Source organism: Capricornis sumatraensis, chromosome 20 (genome assembly GCF_032405125.1).
Source record: "Capricornis sumatraensis isolate serow.1 chromosome 20, serow.2, whole genome shotgun sequence".
NCBI lineage: Eukaryota > Metazoa > Chordata > Mammalia > Artiodactyla > Bovidae > Capricornis > Capricornis sumatraensis.
The window spans coordinates 35,440,394-35,462,137 of NC_091088.1; positions in this window are offsets into that span (position 1 = coordinate 35,440,394).

A 21,744-nucleotide genomic window follows, 5' to 3' on the forward strand; every position below is an offset into this window, starting at 1 on the left:
TAAAATGGGGTTTATCATTCTGGTTACTTGTTATCAAGTTGGTTACTGGACAAGACACTACTACATATGCATTTGACAAATGTCCCAAGAAGTTGAAAAGGAATTACATTACTGAGAATATGAACATGATTTCTTTATTAGTCAAAGCTACATAAAACTATCTAAAGATTCTTTGCTCGTTCATTTATCAAAATCATGCTGCCTGGAGGAAAAAAATTGCACAGGCTTTCAGGTGGCTATCTCCTTCCTGGCTGAACAGACAACTGGCCCTGTCTAAGCGATGTCGTTTTTTTTTTTTTTTTCCCAACTCAAGCGCCCTCTAGCGTGCAATATCTGCGTAGGTTGCTCTATAGAGGAAGGTGGAGAGAAGAAAAGAAATATGCTACCAATCGCTGCCCTAATTTCTGAATTGCTCCGCTTTTCTTTTTCTCCTTCCTCAAAGGGGTCATTTCCACCGAAGTGTTTGGCAAAACAAAAGAGGTGCTTTGCTTTTGCATGAAAAACAAATCACTCATTTACTAAACTGAGAAACAAATGCTAATCCTTTCTCAGGGGTTTCTTTTGAACATTCATCATAATTTTCCGGAAGTTTCATACACTCTAGTAATCAGGCAAATAAAAGAAGGTAAGTTGCTCCCTAGGAAGAAATTCCATTTTGTTCCTAACTCACTGCAGCCTGGCTATAAGACATCTGATGCAAATTGATTAACCTCTCCGTGGGTTTTTCAGTTTGTGTCTCCATAAAAGTGCATAATACTTCTTTCTTGCCTCAGGGGGGTGGTATGAGGCCTAATTGAGGTTTATAAAACAATTTCAGCTCCTCAGATACAATTTGATATACAGTTGAACCCGTCTTTCATCTTGTCTCTACTAACAGGGTTTCAAATTCTGTTCGGTGGTCCAGAGGGAAACTGTGATCAGGATCTGTATTTTCACAAACATGTCATTAAAACAACTCTCTTGTAAATAGTGGCTTTGCTCAGGAGACTCAGAATGGTAGGAGATGGGGAAGAATATTTGGAGAAGAAAAGTGTACTTGCTTTTGCAGACATTGTATCTGAATAAATATAGCTAAATAAGAAGGCAAAATTCCTACAAGACATACATTTGGGCATGTCTCCCTAAATTTTAAAACAAGCTAACAATAACAGAAGGTAGTTCTACTCACCCAAACACCACCCACTCAACACTTAGTCTCAGAGAGAGAAGCAGACATCTGTAAACAGACTTGTGTATTGGCATCTGTTCAGATGGTGGGGTGTCTAAACACCTGTTAGGCAACTTGAGATTTTGTTTACTAATAACATGATTATTATACATCACTGTGTTTTACCAATACCCTTATAGCTATGATATTTTACCAGGTAGGAAAAGGAGGGAGCGAGCTAGCATTGTAACATACTCCATTAGCTCTTTCACATGCAGTCTCACTTCAATTGTTGAGGCACTATGAATGGAGAGGATATTGTGGAGGCACTATGAATGGAGAGGATATTGTGGAGGCACTGTGAATGGAGAGGATGTTGTGGGTGTCCTTTAAAGTCTGAGAAAACTGAGGCTCAGAGACATGAAGTGATTTGCTCAAGATTACTCGGTTACTCAGTTAAGGAATCAATTCAAACCGAGGATTTCCAACATTAAATATAATCTAGTACTACCTTTCCATACTGAAGTACGAGTAACTATTATAAGCTGCTTTCAAAACACTGCAACACTACTTTCCCTCACTGCAGAAGGGACCTACACAGCGCAATACAAGATGAACTAAACATTATGTATTCCTGAGAAGAATCAGAATCCTTAATTAATTGCATGTGGTTTTGAAAATCTAGATCCCAGATTCCATGGTTAACCAACTAAATCAAAGTCTCCAAGGGGAATGTATATTTTCAAAAAGCAAACCCGGTGATTCTGATTCATCATAACAAACCCCATTCTGGAGACCATTTGAGAATAATGAGACCAAATGTATTCAAGGTCCCATTCAGCTCCGCAGTACTGGAGTCCCAGGCAAAGGCGCTCTTGTGCTATTACTATTTAGATATGTATAGCCATTCGTATGTTCCTGAGCACGCTGGCTTTCTTACTTGATCTTGCAATAGTCTTGTGAGGTGAGAAGAAGGTACATTATTTCCTCCATTTTATAGAGTTACAAGCTTTTAGAACCAAAAGGGCCCTTAGAGATAGTCTAGTACAACCTCTTCATTTCATAGGAAGAAAAAAATTGGATCAGTCTTCTGACTCCTAAGCCTGAACCATGCTCTTGGAAAAAGCCCTGGCCAGATCCCAGGTCACTGGATCCAAACATCCCTTTAAAGGATACATCAGGTTGTCATTTGTCCCTGAAAATATGGCCCAGGGAAAAATCATTAGGCTAATAACTTGATTAGTCTTCCAGATATAAAGTCAGAAGACTGGGGAAAAAAAAACAAACAACAACAGAAAACACAGTTTAGATCCAAATTAATGCAGACTATAAAAAGTCTACTGACATTTTCTGGTGAGATTACATTTACTCTTTCCTCCTAGTATCTGCTCAGTCTAATAATATGTCTTGTCTTGGTTGAATTATTTCAGTACCCTGGAGTTTGGTTCACTAATGTAGCCCCAGAGGCTCCTTCAAAGCAGATCGTGTGTGCAGTAGATTTTTGGAGTGAGAATTATTGTGGAATCAGAGGACGATAACAGCATAAGAAAAAAATAATAATAACTGTGCTCTCGTGTTCTGATGTTTCTGATGCATCCTAAAAGTTTCTCTGGTATCTTCTGGTAGAAAACCCAGACAGAAACAACTCATTTTAAATGGAGATATGTCAGACTCAACTCCTGCATTCTCTGAAAGCAGAGAAAAGCAAATGCATGAAGGCTGTTGAATTTTTTCTCACTTTTCTTTTTTGCATAAGGATATTCTGGCTTTCTTCCCTAAATGATCCCGTTGTGCCTGAGCAGGGAACCCCACATTTTACACCAGGTTGTTTGCTGGTTGTCCAAAGCCCTCCTACCGCCACTACGTAAGACATATTGTCACTTTTCTGGAACAGACAGTGATAATAAATGACATTAGCATTTGTAGTGGGTATTCTTTCTATTGAATGTTTAATATTTTGCTAGGCACTATAGGGAGTGATTGGCCTAGGTTATCTCATTTATTCTCTACAATAACCTCCCGATTTTTCAGATGAAGAAATTGTCAAGGAAAATATATTTTCTTCTCTAAATTCCAATTAGACTTTTGCTCACCTTTTTACCATCACTTTATAGCACAGTCTCCTTGTCCATTGTGAACCAGCCACAAACTAAATGTTTCTTGGTCCTTTGAAAATGTTAACTCCTGGATCTGGGGGCATAGGAGGTATGAAAGAAAAAGCAAGATATATAGATGCTTCTGGGGTCATATAGCTATGGTCAATTGTCACAGTATTGGTGCTATAAATCAGACAGCTAACTAGTTAAAGTTTGATAACCTTTCTGAGTCTCATTTGCCTTTGTGTATAAGGTTTTATTTCTTTTAGCATCAAACCTGAAGCTCCAATACTTTGGCCACCTGATGTGAAGAGACAACTCATTGGGAAAGACCCTGATGGCTGGGAAAAGTTGAAGGCAAAAGAAGAAGAGGGCGGCAGAGGATGAGATGGTATGATAGCATTATCAGCTCAGTGGACGTGAATTTGAGAAATCTCCAGGAGATGGTAAAAGACAGGAAAGCCTGGCGTGGTGCAGTCCCTGGGGTCACAGAGTTGGACATGACATCACAAATGAACAACAACAAGAGAGTATTATATGCTTTATGGAATGCTGAACTCACAAGGTTGTTCAATTAACAGATGCAATGAAAGAAAGAAGTCTGGTTTTTAATATATATGTTAGTTTCCTCTCAAGTGAGCCTGCCTATAAAAGCAGATAGCCAGGAAACATTCTTCTGAGATCCCTATAGTTAGACTGCTCTTTTTCACTATGTAATCCTGTCTCCTGGCTACACAGGGCGTTCAGTCAGACCTCAGTCAGCCCTTTAAATGGTATCATCCTCTGTTTTCCAACACATCTGAGCTCTGGGCAGACAAGACTTCATTTTTCTCCAAACTATCATTTTCTAAACAATTTATACACTATACACACAACTGTATTTCTTTTTGAGAATTGAAATTGTGTGTGTGTGTTTTCCTTATTTTGTCTTCCCTGAACTCCACTTTGATTAGTAAAGCAGCTAATGTTAAAAGGAGGCCTGTCTCAATCTTATGATCTGATAAAAAAAATATGGATTGATATTTTGCATTTAATGATCTAAATTATGGGATATTGAGGCATAAATGAGAGAAAGGGAAGGCTCAGTGTCAAGGTCCATAGAGAAGGCAAACTTTCTGACTTCTCTGTTGAAAAAAATACCAGTATCTATTTTCTATCAGGAGGGTGCTAGAATTTACAGACAGGAAGAGAATTCCCTGGTGGCACAGTGGTTAAATCTTTGTGCTTCAAGTGCAGGGAACACAGGTTCAATCCTTGCTCAGGGAGCTAAGATACCACATACCACATGTTGAAGCCAGGAAAAAAAAAAGAATAGCCACTAGGTTTCATACTAATTTCAGAATATTTGGCCAGTTGAGAGCTTTAGAAAAGCACCCTGTAAACAGTGGGTCAGCCCTGTACTCATTTCCCTATGAATGAACTATGCAGGAGGTTTTACATTTATCCAGTTATTTGGAAGTCATCAACCTTGGAGATTAGAGCTTGACCAGCTTTATGAATGGGTAGGTCTCAGGGGAAGAAATCTGGACAGAAATCCCAGAATTAGGCCTGAATAAGGGAGTCTGGCTCTTCTGGGCACTTGCCTGGAATCTGAATTTGCATAGCAGGAACACTGATTTTTTTATATACAGACTGTGCACCTTTTTGGAAATGCATTGTTATGATGCTGCTGGTAATTATAGAGGCTCCTAAGCCCCCCTGTAGACATTCCTTGGAAATGCCACTAGGCTCGGCTCTGTACTCCGGGGACGTGATTAGCGTCTGCTTCTTGAACAGACTCTGAGCATAGAGCAATGATATTCTCCCTCTCTTAGGATACCTGTCCGTGATTAGTGGCCATCTTATCTGCCCAGATGGGGCACAGGTATCACTTAAACTCTAAATCTTCACTCACGTCACCACTTACGTACCTCTGCTGCTCCTTGCATGTGTTTGCAGTATGCGGCTGAATGCGCTGTTCTGTCATTTAAGGTTTATTTGCCTACCACCTTCACTAGATTGATTCTCAGCTCTTTGAGAAGCAAGGACTATATTATCTATATCTGGGTATTCCCAACCTAGTCCAAAGCCTGATGCATAGTTGATGGTCAGGAATTATATTATTTAAGATGAGAAACAAGTGAATATGACTGCAAAGATAACTATGGGATTATAGTCACCAGCTGGCGAGAAATACACCCAGATTTGGAGTTAGAAAAAATCAGATGGCCCAGCAGATTGGTGTGGGGAGCTCGATGAGGATAACAGATTTCACTGGAAAAGAGACAGGGAGGAAAGAGGATCCCAACACAAAGTGAAAAGAAACACAACCAGGAAACTCAGTCTCTTAGAACAGAAGTAAAACAGTGAAGCTAGACTAAAAGGCTGAACAATTGAAAAAAAGTAAAAATTCAATGAACTGACGCGACTAAGAGTGAACATCAGGAAACAATTCAGATCCCAAATGGCGAGTTGCACAAGAGTAGTAGTGAATACTCCAGGAAACAGTGAAGGACAAGGAAGTGTGGCCTGCTGCAGTCCATGGGGTCATGAAGAGTTGTGACATTTGCTAAGTTGTGTCTGACTCTTTGCAACTCCATGGCCTGCAGCAGGCCATGCTTCCCCGTCCTTCACTATCTCCTGGAGTATTAACTACTAATCTTGTTCAAATCACCATTTGGGATTGCGACCCCATGGTCTGTAGTCTGCCAGGCTCCTCTGTCCATGGAGATTCTCCAGGCAAGAATACTGGAGCGGTTTGCCTTGCCCTCCTCCAGGGGATCTTCCCAACCCAGGGACTGAACCCAGGTCTCCCACATAGCAGGCAGATTCTTTACCATCTGAGCCACCAGGGAGGAAGCCCATTGATAAGGATCCATTTGCTCCTTAATGCTTCATAATTTGGTACCTGAGTGTTTACAAAGTAAGTTCCCATTTTGGAAGAAAAGCACCCCCCTTCATCTGTCTCTGTAGCCTGTAGTCTCTTGTGCATGTCATGCCATCCCCAAGATAGCACTCTAAAATAGATTCTCAGAGTGCTTTCTTCCTCCAGAGCTAGACATTTCCTCAAAGACCAGAGGGAAATATTTTGTTCATTTATCTTTGAATCCCCAGTAGCACAGAAATGATGCATCATACATTTTTGTTGATTTATCACCTCATATCTATCCCACAGCAAGCTGCAAGATAAATCGATCCTGTCCAGAAGCCCCATTTTTCAGATGAGGAAACCGGAAACATCCAGTCAGAGTTGAATCCGGGAACCCAATACGAGATCTTTGAACTCATTGGGCTTTTTTCGCTGTGCCATGCTACAGCAGAGAAAGATTACCAAGGTCGCACTGCTTATTAATTACATCTTTTCTGTTAGAAATTCTAACAAAGTATGGTCCTTTAGTATTCACAGAGAGGGCCAAAGATCCGTCACCACTCATGCTTTGCAAGCATCAAGGGCAAGGCTTAGCACTTCTGAGTCAGTCTTGAGCACCTAAAGCACCCTTTCAAATGCTGAAGTGATGGAAAACAGGAAAGGTATTTTGCATCTGGATGTAGAAATCCATGTGTACTCTAAGGGAGATGGAATCCATGCATTTCTGATTAATTTACACTTAAATCAATGAAGTGTTTGGAGAAGATATTTGCTGTTCAAGAAGCCTTTTTAAAAGAACCTAATGGGACTTTAAAGTTATTTTTGCCTTAAGAAGAGGAACTTATCTTTCCCCTAGATCTTCCACTCAAATGATATGCTTCGAAGTCTCATTTATGAACAGAATCTTATTGCTCTCAAAATCTTACCACTTCCCCCTACCCAGATATGATTCATCTGTATTTCATTAATGATGCTTTTTTTCATTTATCTGTTTATTTTGTCAGCGTAGCTTTTAACAGAACAAGCAGATATACTTGTGGAGTCTGCCAGAATATTGGGTGTGATTTCCTCAGAAAGCCTCAGAGTGTTCTACCTAAAATGTGGAGTGAATTACACAAGTTAAAGAAGATTTCTGTAAGAAGGAAGGATATGCAGAGAGTGAGCACAGGGGCTTGGAAAAGATGAAGTTTTCATGTTTGTAGAATAGTTAGAATGAAAGGACAAAATATGTTGAGGGTTGGTGGTAACTAGAATTAATTGAGTAACCAGCAGGTATGTTGGGTTATTTTTTACAGTATAGGATGTTATTTCATTTAATCCTCATAGCTCTTCAAAGAGACACATGACCCAGATAACCCTCATGGCTGTTCAGAAAGACATGTGACCCAGAGACGCATTCCACAGTTAAAGAACGTGAGACTCAGGAATGAATCCCACCACTGGCAGTGCAGCCCAAACTGGTTGGGAGACCTCAGCATTTATCAGACTGCAGGTGAACCCCTGTGGTGATCTCTGATGGGACACAAGCCTGTAAAGTAAACACCACTGAATCACAAGGTGAGAGAGTTGCTTGCTTTCCAGTTCTCTTTTAGTCCTCTGGGTATGTCAGAAGAGAACGTCTCAGCTCCCTGCCAGTGGAGATCTCTCTAACAAGCAGAATGTTGCCCTCGGGCTCAGAGCCTTAAGCTGTTTCCAAGTGCTTTGTTAGACTGTAAGAACATTGTGCTGCCTTCATTCATTCATTTGATTTCTAAGTTTACCTTGTTTTTACAGTGAGTGAAAATGCCTTTATTATTTTTTAGATATGGATGTACAGTTCCCCTTTAAAACAAATATTTACTTTGTTAAAGGGAGTTGATTAAAAATTATATCACATAGATGGTACACAGACATTTAGAAAAACCCAACACAAAACTACATAAATGACCATCTTCAGGGGATCTTCTCTACCCAGGGATCAAACCTGCATCTCTGATGTCTCCTATATTGGCAGGTGGGTTCTATACTGCTAGCAAAACCTGGGAAGACCCCTAAATGACTTCAGCTTGGGTCAAAAAAACATATACATTATATTAGCGTCCTTTCAAAGTACTATTATCAAGTCCCCTTAAACTTGGAAGTATGCATACTTTAAACTATTATTCCTGAGTTTTTACTCAATACCAAATGTTCCAAATTTCTCTATTTTGATTTCCTATAAAATCAACTATTAAAAATATAAATGTCAAGTCTGGGAGTTACAAAGAATTGAGAAAGTATAACCTATTCCAGTGGACTTTGCAGAAATGCTTTTAGTCTCCAGGTGCAAACTATATTAAACTACTGTCTCTGTCCCGGATTCCCCCACTGATATTTGGAAAAAATAATCATCATCTTCAGTTAACATCCTTGACATGGGTTGATGAAAATCACACTGTATTTTCTTTTTGTCTGGAAAGATTCAACTAAATAAATCAAATAAATCTTCCCCGCATACAGATTTGGAACAGAGTGAGTGAAAACAAACGAAAACCTTCCATTTTTTGGTGCCTATTTCATTTGGTTTATCACCCAATTTCGTTTAGGGAGACACTTTAGACTTCTTCAATGAGAGTTTATTTTTATTTTTTTCCTTGCCATTGTAAAGGGAAGTCAATATATTGCTCATAAAGTGTTAAAGTCTTTATGAACTGCTGATAGATATCAAGGAAATGCTCTAAGGATTAAGAGGTGAAATTGTGGCAGAATATCCACTTCCTCTAAATATTATCTTCAGTAGCTTTACAGCAAATATTGCAGAAAAAAGAGAATATAAATCACTCAAGTCCCCCAGGACTTAATACTGAAGTACCATTTATGTTTTCCTTTTGTTTGAATTACTGACTAGCACTCTACGGTGTGAGAGGGGAAAAAAAATTTACAAAGAAAAGTGGAGAGACAAAAAGAGAAAAAAAGAGAAACTGGAAAAGTAGAAAAGAAAATAAATGCTAAACACGTCTGGTGCCCTTTGATCCTTGAGCTTACATCCTATGCCCAAGTCCTTGGTATTTTGGGAACGCCTATGGGGATGTTTAAGCCACGCATCTCTTTTCAGGGCCAGATGTGAAGTCTAGAAATCATTTTAGGATTTCACAAGTTTAGAGTCAGGAAATCTGGGACACATTCTGGGCCTTATTACTTATGAGGTGCAGGGCTTTTAAGAAGTAAAATAGTATAGGCATACCTCATTGGATTGTACTTCACTTTATGTGCATTACAGATGCTGCATTTTTTAAAAATTGAAGGTTTGTGGGACTTCCCTGATAGTCTTAGAATTAAGATTCCAAGCTTCCAATGCAGGGAATGTGGGTTTGATCCCTATTTGCAGAGCTAAGATCCCACATGCTGCACAGTGTAGCCCTCCTAAAAAAAAAAAAGAAAGAAATTGAAAGTTTGCGTCAACTGCACTGTGGGTTTTTTTTGACAATAAAGTATTTCTAAATTAAGGGATATGCATTTTTTTTCAGAAGTAATGGTATTATTGCACACAGAATATAGTATAGTGTAAACATAACTTTAATATACATTAGGGAATAAAAAAAATAATGTGACTTGTTTTACTGTGATATTCATTTTATTGAGGTGGTCTGAAACCCAACTTGCATAACTCTGGGGTACGCCTGTATTGTTCTATGGTTGTTTTGATGTGTTTGTCTTTTGCGGTAGTCATTTCTTGAAATCTTATAACATGACCCTCCTGTTCTCTTTTCTACCTACCTGTGAGTTTGTCCCTGTCAATTGAGTCAGTCAAGATGGGAATGCTAATTTATTCTAGTGGTCTTTTGTCAATGTCACTTTGATATCTATACAGAGCTTTCACATGTTGGTTTTTTGGTTGTTGTTGTTTTTTTTTCCCCCTGCACTTACCACCTCCACTAGCCCTTGTTTAACCTCCCTGAACCTTGGGCTCTTCATCAGAATTTGAGAGAAATAAACTGTGCCTCATCCTTCTCATTGGGTTGTTGTAAAAATCTAATAATGTGAAGTATATGTGACAAAACTGTGTTAACATACACACACAGAGTGTTATGATCTTTATGCTAACGTGTGAGATCAAAAGCAAGAAACAGCAATCGAACTCTTCCTATTTCGCTTGAAATTTTGACTCTAACATGTTATCTGTCATTTTCCTTAATGATTTTACACATAGAGAGGCGAGAGCCCACACTCTATGTGTGGGGGCTAAAATCTTCCTGATCAGCAGACATCCTCGTCTGACTTGCCATTTCCTTTAAAAATTCCATCGTGAGCATTTCTCATTAAGAGCTAAGGCATTACGTGAGTGCTTAGCAGGAGTTGTATTTAGTTGGTTTGATTAACCCCCTAGAAGTTGGTGTCTTGTTAATGTAAAAACAAGTACATGAATGACTAAGTGTACATGACCACCTAGTTTCATCAAGCGTGTGATTATTCTCATGCTGTTACCCTACTCAGTACCAGGTGCAGATAATTCAGAGATGAATGAGACAAGATGCCCTCAAAAGCTCAGTCGAGTGGCAGAGATGATGTGAATGCATGAGCTTAGTACAAGGACAGCTCTCAAGAGCTGCAGCAAAATGGATGGATGGAAACAGTGATGGCTTAGGAGTCAGGGAGTACCCTTGGAAATGTCCTGGTAAACTTCTCACCTTGGGAGTCACTTAACCCTGATGGGAAGGAGTCAGGCATGGTTGGAGCATAGGCCACGTAGGAGAGTACAAGGTGAGAATCATGGGTCCTGTGTTCAGAAAGTTAAGTGGACCAGTTCACGGGCCCTTATCTATTAGACTGAGAAACTTGGGCATTAATCTGCCAAGCCTCTCTCATGTTGAAAAATATCCAGTGGGGTGTAGATACATCATCTCTGTGATAGCCCTGCAGAATAGAGCCCTGGAACTTGTGTGAGTATAGACTGGATAACAGGCAATGGGAGTACTAGTTAAGAAGCCATTGCAGGGGGCTATCCTGGTGGCCCAGTGGTAAAGAATCTGCCTGCCAGTGCAGCAGACACTGGTTCAATCCCTGATCCAGGAAGATTCCACGTGCAGAGAGGCCTGTGCTTTAGAGCCTGGGAGCCACTCCTGAGGCCGTGTGCTGCGACTACCGAAGCCCGAGGGCCCTAGAGCCTGTGCCCCACGGTGCGAAGCCACAGTGATAAGAAGCCGGAGCACTTCAACTCGAGGGCAGCCCCAGCTCTTCGCAACTAGAGAAAAGCTGGCTCAACAGCGAAGACCCAGCACAGCCAAGAATAAATAAATAGATAAAATTATTTTAAAAAGAGAATTGCAATATAACCCAAACAATAGCAAACGTAAAATAGCACTCTTCTAAAGGCTTTTCACTCACTAACTTCTTATAAAGCCATATGACGTAGGTAACTTTATTGGTCTTATTTCACAGATCAGAAGTGTGGGGTACAGAAGGGGTAAAGTGAATTGCTCGTGATCACACAGCTGGTGCGGCTTCAGAGAGCCTACCCTTAGCCATTATATCATACCACAGCGGCCCAGGAAAGAAAATGTAAGTGAACGCATCGTGAAAATATGCTTTTTATTTGGCTGTACATTTTGGACTTGGTATCTCTCTGCCTTTATATAGTGAATTTCCTTTTTGGAGTTATACACTCCAGGATAGGTGCTCTGAAACTTACAAATTATTATTACTTTTACTATGTTTTAAAAATTAATTTTACTGGAATATATTTGCTTTATAATGTTGTGTCATTTTCTGTTGTACAGCCAAGTGGATCAGCTATATGTATACATATATTCCCTCTTTTTTGGATTTTCTTCCCATTTAGGTCATTACAGAGCATTTGGTAGAGTTCCCTGAGCTATACATTAGGTTCTCACTAGTTATCTATTTTACACATAGTATAAAATAACTAGTATGTCAATCGCAATCTCCAAATTTATCCCACCCCCAAACTTGGTATCCATACATTTGCTCTCGACATCTGTATCTCTATTTCTGCTTTGTCAAATAAGTTCATCTGTATCATTTTTCTAGATTCTGCATATAAGCTATATGATATTGGTTTTTCTCTTTCTGACTTATTTCACTTTGTATGACAGTTTCTAGGTCCATCTACGTCTCTGTAAATGGCACAATTTATTCATTTTTATGGCTGAGTTATATTCCATTGTGCATACACACACACACCACATTTTCTTTATCCATTTCTCTGCCGATGGACATTTCCGTTGCCTCCGTGTGTTAGCTATTGTAAACAGTGCTGCGATGAACGTTGGGGTTCATTTATCTTTTTGAATTGTGGTTTTCTCTGGGCATATGCCCAGGAGTGGGATACTCTGCTTTAACAGGGCCTGCTTTAGTGCTTCCAGGTGCCACTAGTGGTAAGGAACCCACCTGCCAGTGCAGCAGGTGCAGGAGATGCAGGTTTAATCCTTGGGTCAGAAAGATCCTCCAGAGTGGGAAATGGCAAACTGCTCCAGTATTCTTGCCTGTAAATTTCATGAACAGAGGAGACTGGCAGGCTACAGTCCAAGAGGTTCCAGAGTCGTACATGCCTGAGCGACTTAGCACACACATACACACTTTAGTCCTTAGCAAATAGCAGGTACTTATAACTGGTTACCAAATGTGATGGGGATCAGAGACATCCATGGGTTCTACGTATAATTGCAAGGTTACAATTCAACTGTAACTTGTGACCGGATCCTATCAGGCAGGCACATAGCAGCACCATTGCTTTTCTTTCTCAAAACGATTGCTCACTTCCTTAGTCCAGAATTTTCTCTTCACTCTCCATTGCAGCTTTTACACACAGAAATCTTGCTTAACCGCCAAGATCCACCTAGATGACGAGGCAGCTCTTGTAAGAAGCCTTTGCTGTTTCTGGCCCTCCAAAATCTGTCGACCATGACTATTTACTTAGGGCATGCTGCAGTATCTTACAGATATTTGATGCCTGTCCTATCACATCTACGAAAAAATCTGGGAAACCAGGGACACGTTATTTACATTATGTGTCATGTGTATTACATTTCACCTTATGTAACAAAGGGCTACACACAAAGCTATTTGTAGTAGAGAAAATAAAATGCATTGAAGAGCTGTTAATATTTACGAAATGAGAAAGGACAGACAGACATGTACAGATGGAACAACTGTGGGCTTAAGTCCCATGAAGTTAGTCTCACTAGATTTTCACATAGTGAGTATTGGGCTTTCCTGGCCATTCAGGGCATAAAGAAACTGCCTGCAGTGCAGGAGACCTGGGTTTGATCCCTGGCTTGGGAAGATCCCCTAGAGAAGAGAATGGCAACCCACTCCAGTATTCTTGCCTGGAGAATCCCATGGACAGAGGAGCCTGGTGGGCTACAGTCCATGGAGTCGCAAACAGTCAGATGCGACTGAGTGGCTCACACACACACACACAGTGAGTATTAAATACATAAGTGTATGTTTTTCTCACAGAATGAAATTTCTTCACCCTGACATCCACAGTCCTTTTTATCTGCCCCCAATTTGCTTTGCTAACCAATTTCTTTTACGTCCTGTGTAAAACCTCTTCAACCAACAGCAAACTTCGTGCTTTGGCTCACTAAATTCTTTGAAAGCTTTGAATATGGCAGTTTACATAGAGACCTCTTCAATCCTATAACCATGGCAGACATATTTAATTGATCATGGCTGAGCATGAACTCATTTTTAAGATTTATCTCAGGGTTGCACTTAAGCCAGACATGAAAATTCATTCAGAATTGGACAATTCGATTAAGATCCTTTGCTGAAAAAGCTTACATGCTTCCTTTGGCTGGAGATGGTCTGTTTCATCAGGCTCACATTTCAGAATCCTGCCAGTTCACTTCCTCAATGAAGTTTCCTTGATTCTCTCAACTCAAGAGGAATCACCACCCCGAGCTAAAGTCGTATAGATCTTTGGCACTTAGAAAATCTTGTTTGCATTCTGGCTCCCTGGCTATTTTATTCCCGCCTACCTTTTTGCCTAATGTCACTTGTTGTCCAGGCTTAAGCCACTATAACAAAATGCCATAGGCTGGGTGGCTTAAAATATAATCATTGATTTCTCACAGTTCTGCAAGGTGAGAAGCCTGAGATCAAGGTGCTGGAAGCTTCAGTTTTTGATGAGAGTTCTTTTCTTGGCTTGCATATGGCTCCTATTTCACTGTGTGCTCATGTGGCCTTTTATGGATACAGGTGTGTGTGTGTGTGTGTGTGTGTGTGTGTGTGTGTGTGTGTGTGAGGGGTGCTCTTAAGTCTCTTCTTCTTTGTATAAAGACAGTCATCCCATCACGAGGGCACTACTTTCATACCTCATCTATGACTTCTCGAAGTCTATATCTATGAATAATATCACATTGGGAATCTAGATTTCAACATGTGAATATTGGGCTTCCCTGGTGGCTCAGATGGTGAAGAATATCCCTGCAATGCAGGAGACCTGGGTTTGATCCTGGGGTTGGGAAGGTACCCTGGAGAAGGGAATGGCAACCCACTCCTTGCCTGGAGAATTCCATGGACAGAGGAGCCCGGCAGGCCCTAGCTATGGGGTCACAAAGAGTCAGACATGACTGAGCAACTAACACTATCAACAAATGTACCACATATAAACAACACATAAGTGTGGGTGGAATGCAGATATCTAGTTCTTAAGATTGTTTGTTTAATATTTATTTATTTGTGGTTGTGCTGGGTCTTCACTGCAGCATTTCAGCTTTTTCTGGTTGCAGTGAGTGGGGGCTACTCTGTAGTTTAGGTGCATGGGCTTCTCATGGCAGTGGCTTCTCTTGTTGAAGAGTGTGAACTCTGGGGCACACAGGCTTCCGTAGCTGCAGCTCACTGGCTTAGCTGCCATATGGCATGTAGGATCTTAGTTCCCGGAACAGTGAACGGGGAAGTCGCTGAGTCGTGTCCGACCCTTGGCGATCCCATGGACTGTAGCCCACCAGGCTCCTCCATCCATGGAATTTTCCAGTCAAGAGTACTGGAGTGGGTTGCCATTTCCTTCTCCAGGGGATCTTCCCGATCGAGGGATCGAACCCAGGTGTCCCGCATTGCAGGCAGACGCTTTACCGTTTGAGGGACTAGGGAAGCCCTAATTCCCTAGTTCCCGGACCAGAGATTAAATCCGTGTCCTCTGCATTGGCAGGCAGATTCTTAACCACTGGGCCACCAGGAAAGTCCCTGTGTGTCATTTGGCTTGCTTGCTGACATGCTACAATGAGCATATACTGAGGCCCAGGGTCTAGTGGAATTTGAGTTCTCTGCCATATTGGAGCCATTTGGTTCTTCCAGTCCTTAAAATCTGAATATGTCTTATGGGTGGTAGAAATGCTCTTGATATTCTTTATGGCACTCATCATTGCTTAGCACTTAGTAGGAGTTGAGGAAAGCTGGGATAACTGAATGGTGCTGAGAAAGAAAGCGAACCTAATGGAGACTGATCAAATTCAATCAACAAAATTGAATTTGGAGGGAGGGCAGATTGACAAGGTCATTATGTAAGTTAATTTGCTCTAAGATGTCAGTGCCACTCTGAGCTTTCTTGGCTTTCAATCTCCAGGAACACCTCATCCAACAGACAGACAGACAGCTTCAGGTGGATTAAATAGTCAAGTGAGAAGAGCATATCTGCAAAAGCACTTCTGTTTCAAGAACAATTATTAAAAGCCACAAGGAAGGAAGTGATGATACAGTTAAAACATAGACATACTGATCAAAAGAGACAGTAACACATACTCCTTAAGTGAAAGGGTTAGATTTTTACAGGCGTACGTGTGTGCTAAGTCGCTTCGGTTGTGTCTGACTGTACTACCCTGTGGACTGAAGCCCACCAGTCTCCTCTGTTCATGGGAACTCTCCAGGCAAGAATACTGGAGTGGGTTGCCATGCCCTCCTCCAGGGGATCTTCCTGAACAAGGGATTGAACATGCGTCTCTTATGTCTCCTGCATTGGCAGTTGGATTTTTACCATGAGCACCACCTGGGAAGCCTAGGAGATTTTTACATGCTTATAAGCAAATCCCCTAGCCTCCTCTCTCTGTGTTTTCACAGAAGTGCCATCTCTCTTACTTTCCTTTTGGCTCACAGCTCTTCAGCAATATTTTCCTTTTTCTCTTTTTTGGCTTTGGTTCTGTATTCTTTCTTTCTTTTCTTCTTTTTTCTTCCTTTTGTTTCTCCTCTCCTCCTTTCTTTTCCTCCATGGTGTGATTTTCTTTGGGTTCTTTTTTTTTTCACCATTCTTTCATTTTTCCTTTTAGTTCAGAGAGATTTTCATCATCATTTATTAATTTAATAAAGTTACATTTAAGTTATTAATAAATCAATCACTTATTAATAGTGCCACCCAAACAACAAATACAATTTGCTAAAGAGGAAACTCCGTCAAAGTTACAAAGGGCACTTTTGTTTTAATCAGCATTTATTAGGTGAAACACCTTGCTTCTCCAAATATAAGTGCCTACATCTGTAAAATAGCACATCTACAGTATAACTGGCACATAGGAAGACTCTTTCATGGTGACACTGATCATACAGTATTGTATGGGGAAACTGAGTCACTGACATGGAGGTGTCTGCATCAACTCCATGAAAAGTGAATCCCTCATTTGTAATCCTCAGGGCTTTTAACTCATTCTGTGAATATCAGCCTATTTTTTGAGGTCTGTTTGTTTCTTATCAACCAGGACAACTGTCTTCTGAGACACACTAACACTCATTTCTATGTGGCAGGTGGAGAGGGTGCTCGGGATGTAAGTGCTCCTAATTAAAATGCATGATGCTGAAAATGTAAAGGGGACAGTGAGCCATAAACAGATCTGGCGGTGACTGACAGCATTGACTGGACATGCTTTTTTTTTTTTTTTATTGAAGACAGGAAAAAAAAAGTCTGGTTTAGAAAGATGCAACTAGTATAAGCTCTTGCCAGTTAACTCTTTCTCATGGAAAATCTGCCTCTGACTTGGAATTCAAGTGTCGGTTGAAACCAGCGGGAGGGTGGAGAGGGGGTCCCTTCCCTCTTACCTTCTCCCAACTATCCACAGGAAATACTGTTTTAAAATCACAGAGAGCTCAGCTAAGTGATCTGTGGGGACCTAGAAGGGTGGCATGGCGGGGAAGTCCAAGAGAGAGGGGATATATGTATACATATAACTGATTCACTTTCTTATACAGCAGAAACTATCTCAATCTTGTAAGGCAATTATACTCCAATTTTTTAAAAAAATCAATGTTCAGGGGGATAAAAGTGAGGTGAGATCCGTTCTTAAGTATTTTAAAAATTTAAATGTTAGTAATCATACCATTTCAGAGCTGGAAAGGTGCTGAAAGATAATTTAGGCCACTGGTTCCTATTACAGATGTGCTGATGAGGTCTGTTTTGTTCATGTTAACTCACTTAGGGTTACACAGGGAGTTTGAAGATACCTGTTCTAGCTGGGCCTTGGCATGCAAGCTTTGAACCTTGTTCTTTCTATCCAATGAGGTTGATAGCTACGTAGGACCAACGAAAGCTCAGAGCCAAAATTAAGAACTCAGACTCCTGACTTCCAATTTGGAGATCTTTAACTTTATCTGTGTTCTAAAGTTGAACTGTTAATTAGTTCGCTGAAAAGCAAAGACAAGTGGTTTCACATCATGTGTGTTGTGTATTTACTTCACAGAGGTGGATATTGACATTCAGGTGTGATGGTAGTGGTAAAGAATCTGCCTGCCAATGCAGGAGACACAAGAGATGTGAGTTCCATCCCTGGGTTGGAAAGGTCCCCTGGAGAAGGAAATGGCAACCCACTCCAGTATTCTCACCCGGAAGATTCCACGGACAGAGGAGCCTGGCAGGCTACAGTCCGTGGGGTCACAAAGAGTCAGGAGCAACTAAGCACACATGCACACAAAAGCTCCTCTTGAATACCTAGCATTTGATCATCTATTTCAAAAATTGTAATTTAGGACCTTTTTTTTTTTTTTTAAAGATGAGGTAACAGAAGGTTACAAGGGTTAAATAATTCCCCAGGAAGCAGAACAAATTCTGAAATTTGGCTTGACTTTGTTGCTGTTGCTGTTACAGAGCCCATGTAATTTCCACTAGACTGAAAGTGAAAGTGAAGTTGCTCAGTCATGTCTGACTTTTTGTGACATCATGGACTGTAGCCTACCATGTTCCTCTGTCCATGGGATTTTTCCAGTCAAGAGTACTGGAGTGGGTTGCCATTTCCTTCTCCAGGGGATCTTCCCAACCCAGGGATCGAACTCGGGTCTCCTGCATTGCAGGCAGATGCTTTATCCTCTGAGCCGCCAGGGAAGTCCTCCACTAAACTGATCTGCTGCCTAAATATTCCAAGCAGTGTTTTACAGTGCCTAGTATAAAATAAGTTCCCTCTTGCCAGTCTCCCTAACGTGATAAACATCACCCCATGTTCATGATCCTAACAAAAATAGCTTAAATACATACACACATAGAACAATATATGTGAACATGTATAATATATTCCTTACATGTATTTAATTATATTTTTGCCTTTGCAGCTAATCAATTCAACAGTAAATCAGAACTAAAGACAGAGGCATAGAGAAGACATTGTCTGCTTAAATAGAAATTGTATATTCTTTGTAGAAGCAGTCTAAGCATTATTTAGAATACCATTACAAACCTGGCTTTCCTTGGCACAGACATATGAAGAAATCTTAATTTCCAATAGCACTGTCACAAATTATCCCTGTCTGTGGAACATTTACTAGGCTTTCTAGTATTTCCCAACTTTTAATTGCATATATTCATCATCAGCCTCAGCATAGCTAACGTTTATGCCAGAAACAATACTGAACTCTTCACTACATTTATTCATTTAATCCTCACAATACCACTACAAAGTAGGTGCAGTTATTATTCCCCTTTTATAGGGAAGGAAACTTCAATTCAGAGACTTTAAGCATTTTACCATAAGCCATACATTTTGGCCATAAATAACCAGGGTTAGAATCCAGAAAGTGTGACTGCTATCCCAAACCTGGATCAGTGTCATGCTCCTTACCAAACTCTCTCTGCAAGGATGTAGAGCATGTCTCGTCATCTGACTGTCCAAGTTTTGTCTTTCCAACTCTTTGAAGGAAATTCTAAAGTTGCATGGTATAAAATGTGCCATTTTCCTGATGCACAGGTTTTATTCTTTAATTTCGTAGACTTCAAGTTTAGTGTGCAAGCAAGAAGCTGACAAATCATATTAAGTTCTGTGTGAGAGGCAGTTCCTGGATCACTCAGTATCCATGATCTATGCAAGTTTGTATTCCTAATCATGCATAAATGGTTAAATTTCCTAAACTGAAATTGATGCACAAAACACACAGATGAATAAATAAATCTTTCCTTTGACATGAGTCTTGATCTTAAGTAAAATACAGTGGTTATTATTTACAATTAAAAGGAACAAGAGGAAATGGTACAGATAAACCTAATTGTGAAGTAGAAGTAGAGACACAGACATAGAGAACAAATGTACCGACATCAAGGGCGGAAAGGCGGAGGGATGAGTTGGAAGACTGGGACTGACATCTAGACATTACTACGTATAAAATACATTACTAGTGAAAACCTACTACATAGCAAGGGAACTCTACTCGGTGCTCTGTGTTGACCTAGATGGGAAGGAAATCTAAAAGTGGGGGATATATATGTGCAGCTATGTATATGTACAGGTGATTCACTTTGTTGTAGAGTGATTAACACAAGATTGTAAAGCAGCTATACACCAATAAAACTTTAAAAAGCAAAACAAAACAAAAAAACAAGACAGCCTCCACTGTCTCAAGCAGTCTTAAAAAATAAACAGGAGGAATTCTAAAACAATCATAGTTTGGAAAACAGAATATAATGGTTTTGAGTAAGTTATGGGATATATGGCCTTGGTATTGGCTCATATCCGTGGCATCACTGAAACTACCAAATACCCAATAAGGAACAAAAAGTCATTCGGAAAAGTGACTCATGTGCATGTCAGTGTTTGAGTATACTATATGTGATTCATAGGGTTGCTGTGGCCCTGGAATGAATGGTACGGAAAATATAAAAGACATTTCCCACACAACCTGCCACTGATCTGCCTGATCCCCGGCAGTTCAGTGGAATTGTAATGCAGAATGATGCGACGTGGCCTTGGGTCTATGTTATCTGCTCCCCAAGCCTCAATATTCTCATCTTTAAAATGAGGGAATGCTTTTGTATGGTGAGTGTAGTTGCTGGCATCTCTAACATGTTCTGCCTCAAGAAGACTAAAAAAGGGTTCAAGACGGAAAAAAAGAATTCTAAGTTTTTAGAGGAGTTAGAGAAGTCATGTTTTGTTTGCCTAAATGTTCATTTCAGAGTAGTTAGTGGATTGGCTGTTGAGACTTTAGAAATTGAACATCTCTCTTTATATCCATTATATGATTACAGTGCATGGAGGTCACCAGATTTTCACCATACTCTTCCACTCTTGAATATCTGTTGGTAAGTATGTGAAAATGTTTGGATGTGAATAAATACATGATGCTCAGAACCTTAAGGATTCCTCTATTGCACATTTCCTGAGAAGTGGGTAGCTCTAGTCCATGCTTCTCTCCTGAGCGAGTGATGCTGAGGTCCATCCAGCTGGAAGTCTAGCCTGGACTGCTCAGTCTCCCTAACAAATTCCAATATATCTATTTGCATCACCTGCCATTACTCTGTTCTAATTGTCCATCATCTCTTGGCTGCATTTTTACAAGAGCTTCCTAACTGGCCTATATGAATCCACTGTGTCAGATGTCCTTCCTTTGGAGTCAACTTTCAGAAAAGCACATCTGCTCAGCAGCCCAGCAGCTCCTCCCAGCCTTCCCCCTTTCCTCTCCTGCACCCTTGCTGTGGGTTCCCTTTCCTCCTAGGATACAGATTAGCATCTCTGTCATATTCTTCAAGACCCCTAATGTCTGGTTCCTACCTATCTCTCCTTGTCCCACACCAACCTCTTGCTTCTCTGAAAGTGAAAGTCACTCAGTCATGTCCAACTCTTTGCATCCCCATGGACTATAAAGTCCATGGAATTCTCCAGGCCAGAGTACTGGAGTGGGTAGCCTTTCCCTTCTCCAGCGGATCTTCCCAACCCCAGGGATTGAACCCAGGTCTCTCGCATTGCAGGCGGATTCTTTACCAGCTGAGGCGCAAGGGAAGCCCTGCTTCTCTCTGTTGGGGAAAACTGGCCTTTTCTCTGCTTGCCATGCAAGTCAGGCTCTGTTTGCTCACACTCTTTTCTCTCCCTGCAGCATTGTTCCCTCCATTCTGAGTTAATTTTACTCATTCTTCAGATCTCATTTGAAGCACTTTTTTTTTTTTTTTTCAAGCAAGTCTTTCCTGAACCTATTCCCTTTTCCAGCAAATGTGATGCTTGCTGTGAAATGCTCTCATAATGCTTTTGCATTGACATTTGCACTCCAATCCTGGCTCAGACATATGCAATTCTGTCACCTGGGAGAAGTCTCCTAGCCACTTTGGGCTCAGTTTCTTTCCTGGCAGAGTAGGAATGATGATGTGTACATCATAGATGCTCCCTGGGAATCAAAGGCGGTAATGCTGAACACATTCTGTTTTTACTTTCATAGGGCTTGGTTATTCCACACACACATATGCCCATGTGCACACATTCACACACACACACACACAC